This window comes from Medicago sativa, chromosome 2 (genome assembly GCF_051527215.1).
Source record: "Medicago sativa cultivar Bolivia chromosome 2, Bolivia_mono, whole genome shotgun sequence".
Lineage (NCBI taxonomy): Eukaryota > Viridiplantae > Streptophyta > Magnoliopsida > Fabales > Fabaceae > Medicago > Medicago sativa.
Window position 1 is genome coordinate 69,873,370 of NC_140750.1, and position 4,631 is coordinate 69,878,000.

At 28.5% G+C, this 4,631-nt stretch overlaps 1 long non-coding RNA gene across 1 annotated transcript; it reads right to left on the minus strand.

Annotated features, from left to right (window-relative positions):
• Positions 1-298: 298 nt before the first annotated feature.
• On the minus strand, positions 299-1,411 carry LOC146950188 (uncharacterized). The gene is made up of 2 exons (XR_015027457.1): positions 1,274-1,411; positions 299-539 (listed from the first exon to the last, which is right to left on the minus strand). It is a non-coding gene; the product is annotated as an uncharacterized LOC146950188 (long non-coding RNA).
• Positions 1,412-4,631: the final 3,220 nt, after the last annotated feature.

Genomic DNA, 4,631 nt, shown 5'->3' on the forward strand with positions numbered 1-4,631 from the left:
AAAATAAACATCACCATATAAAAAAAGACTCATTTACGAAACAACCACTAAAAACGATATCCAATAAAAAGTAAATATTAATTACCACACTATATGTATGTTTTACAAACTTATTTGCCACAACCATATTATTAAAGTGAAATATCTACGGACTTTGCTGGTGATTAATTTTTTTCAAAGAACTTGACTACAAACCTTTAGTGGAGTTTTTTTGTTTCATCAACAAGACTCGAATTCGAGATTTGTTGAGACTCCATGCCAATGTTATGGCAGCTACCTAATATCAATCACACCACCCTTGAGCAGTAAATAATTAAATATACAACCCCACAATAATGTAATTTAGTCCTTCTATAACACATTTGAATTTAAACAAATCTTTGTATCACTTGAAAATGTACTTGACTAAACCAGGGAGATGAGTGTTCATAAAGTAATCTTCCCAATCTATCTCTTTTGGGTCGAAGTAAAATAAATCTATCTCTGTTCCACTTTGTCTTGCAGCCATCTGCAACTTCTCAGTGTTTATATCATCAAATCTGTGTTCCATAATTAACATTCATGACAGAACATAATTTGTATTAATAGGATGCATAGTTATTCACAACAAAAACATGTTTTGAAAATAAAATAAAATAAAACAAAAAAACAAACAGAGAGAGATAGAAAATAATTTTATGTTATAAATATTTTCTAAAAACTGATTACATGTTTTGAAAATAAAATAAAATAAAACAAAAAAACAAACAGAGAGAGATAGAAAATAATTTTATGTTATAAATATTTTCTAAAAACTGATTGTTTATGTAAGATTATTTTAATCCATATTTTTTTTTTTCACACACCAAAGATCTTTCAACATCTTAATGCCTCTACTTAGGTCATATGTGACAAACTTGCGTTATCAAACCCGGCTTTTTTTAATCCATATCTAAAAGGTAAAAAAATGCTAAAGTAAAGAGACAATTTTTTCTCCCTCCGTCTCACAATTATTGTTTCTTTAGCATTTTTTATTTTTCTCAAAATAATTGTCACTTTACAATGTCAATGCAACATTTATTATTTTTTTCCACTATTATACCCTTATTTATTGAATTTCATCCAACTTAACTACTCCACTAACTACAATTAATAAGGGTGTTTTGGTAAATGTTACTAATTTTACCATTGAAATCAACACAATTAATCGTTTTCTTAATAATCGTACACAAATCTTAAACGACAAATATTGTGAGACGAAGGAAGTAAAAAAGTTGTATAAACTGATTCTTACATGCCCTTGAAGAATAAATAAGGTCTGTAAAGTTCCACCAACCGCATCACAACTTGGATCTTCCTGTTGAGCTCAAGACAAGTTCCCTGAAAATACTGGCAAAGTGCTGTATTGACCAATTTGAGTCCCTAATAAATGGAAAATGTGTTGTCAGCATCTATCCTTGTTAAATTCAAGTTATGATGATGATTATTAAGGAGACATTATTAAAGAGCAAGTGTATTATTTAATTAATGGTGACACTGAATTTGTTGAAGCTCTATAGTGTAGTTTATTTTTCAAATCATGTTGGCTCGTTGTGATTAAGTCAAATTCACTGTTAATCTAAACATACACTATAAAAATCTATTTATATCTCAAAAGAAATTAAAAGATTCATTATCATAATTTTGGATAGACACTCATGTTGGATTAATTATTTAATTAATCAATTATGGATTGACAATAATCAATTATTATAAGTTGATGTCATAATATAAATTATGGTTTTTTTAAAATCTATTTTATATACTATCTAGTTAAATGACCCTCACTATCTATATTTCAACAACTGCCCACAAACTAGAAGGTTTTCGCAACTTCCATCTTCATATGATCAATACAAAAGTACATCAAAATAACATACAATGAAAGATATCGAAGATACATCCGCACAAATTATAGTCAGAAGACAAAACACGTAACCATTAAATACAAATCATAACTCGAGACTTAACCACTTAACAAAAGCAACAAAGTTTAGCTACCATAAGTTAGAAGCTAACATCAACAAAAAAAAAAAAAAAAGCCAACAAAGCGGACAAAATGTGTATATTCAATAAATTAAAAATTAAAATACTAGCACTAAACATTTTCAATAAGTAACATTTTTATTACTCTCTACGTCTCTTATTATAAACATTCTTTGAGAATTTTTTTTCTTCTTAATATAAGCCCTTATATAAATTATTAGATGCATTTATTATTTTTTCTTAAATATACCCCTAATTAATATCATTAACTTGTCTTGAAATCTAAAGAGTCAAATTTAATACACATATAAATAAAATACAATTTAGTAATATTCACACACAAAATAGACACATTAATTGTAATAACAACTATTTTTAAGAAATATGAAAAGGGTAAAAAGGGATTATATATAAGGATGTAGAGAGTATTTTACTCCATCCGTCCCTAATTATAAGCTCTGAGTTTTTTTGCCCTAAATATAAACCCTGTACAATTACTAGATTTTTTTTAAAACATACATCTAATTAATACTACTAACTTATCTATGAAAAATTGAATATACATACAATCAAAGAACGATTTAGTAATATTCGCAAAATAAACACATTAATTGCACTAACAATTTAAAAAAAATGAAAATGGTAAAGAGGGCTTATATATAGAGAAATAGAGGGAGTAAATCTTAAAAAATGTTGTGTGCATGCGCGGCACCGATAACACTAATTGAGTAAGATAAATGATATTTCTATAACTATTTTATGACAATTTTCTATCTCTTCCTCACATTTTGTTTTTACTCACATTTTAATTGTTCCCTAAGTTATCAATAACACACTAATTTGAATTTTTCCACGCATGAGATGAGTTATTCTTTTTCTCGATAAAAGGCACGAGTTTTTTGTGATACATGACTTTGCATTCTCGAAAAAAAGGCACGAGTTTTTCGTGACGCACGACTTTGCAATAGCCAAATCCTACTATCCTAGTCCTACAGTTGCTTTTTAAGTGTCGCTGTCTCTGGAGAGTGTGCCGTAGGTTCACTTTGGACCAATTGTCTTCTTGGCAGTGCCCCACTGGGTCTGCAGCTCATTTGTATCTTTGTTGGGACAAATCAACATGAAGGATCGTGCCACATGTTAGAGCATTCCACAAATAACAAATACTCCCTGGGTCCTATTTTAACCGAATTTTTTTTCATTTCACACATAAGAAAAAGTGTATAAGGAAAAAAGAGAGAAAAATAGTTTTAAGTGTCTTGTCAAGTATTAGTGCATTCTTTCTTATCATAAATGAAAAGTAGAATATATTGAATTGGAGGGTAATTTATCCTTATTAAATAATAAAATCATTTTCTTCATCTTTATTCTTAAAATAAGTTATTATTTTCTTATGAGAACATCTAATTTCATCATATCCTTCATTTAACATACAATATTTATCTCTTTTGTTCCATAATTGAATCATATTTGTCATTAGGGGTAAATTACCTCCAATTCATCAATAACAATGTATTTTAGTTTTTTTTTCCTTGTATAATCAATTATCACTTTCATCTCACAAACATCAAACTTGTTCATCTCTTTCATTGAACACGTAATTTTCATCTCATCGCTCAAGAATCGAATGATAGTTGTAATTAGGGGTAAAATACACACCCAATTCATGAAGAGATAATGTAGAGTGTAGACCTCACGGTGAAATTAATGTTTATAAAGAAGCATCATTAAAAAATGCCTACCAAACAAATCAACTATTAACAATCACCACATTTTGCCAAAATAATTTAAAACTAGATGGATGACCCGTGCGCCGCACGGGTCTTATGAGCTGGAATAACTATTTAATTATTTAATTTCAACTCATATAAATAATTGTTTGAACCAATATTTAAGAACCAAAATGATAAGCGTAACAGAAAATTAAAGTTTATGTGAAGTAGAATAATTGGGATAAGAAGCGGGAGGGCGGTTTTAGAGGTTTGTTGATAAGGTGCAATCAACGAAAGATTAGTGTCGTGAATATATATTTTAAAAGCGAAATTAATTCAACCAAAATTTGTGTGGCATAATGGCAAAAACCGTGGACAATGACCATCTGCAACCGGGTTCAACTAAAATTACAGTTATGATAAATATGAGATAGTCAAATAGTAAGATAATAAAATGCAGTTCATTAGTTTCACTAAATAATCTTTAATACTCAGAGAAAGTAAATAAAGCTTTTAAAACAAAAAAAAAATAGAAATTAAAGTCTCAAAGAAGTTTATAAAAAAACGGCAAAGATACAATGTAAGAAGGTGACTCAATATAATTCACAAAGCATAGGATAGAAAGAGTTGGGAATTAGTAGCAAATATAGAGAAGAGTAATAATCACCTGATAAAAAAAATTGAAATTGATAATTATAAAATTTGGATGAGTGGCCAAGATTTTTTTCAAGTTTATACTCATCATCTCAATAAACATTACCAAATGCCTGGAGTATTATCTAATATTTCTAAAGAGCTCTACTAATCTGTTACAAAGATTCCATTAAACACAATTACAAATTGTTTATAAAACTAACTCTTCATGATTTCTACAATTGAAAGTTCCATGTCAAAATGGTAAACCAAATTTGATGCTGA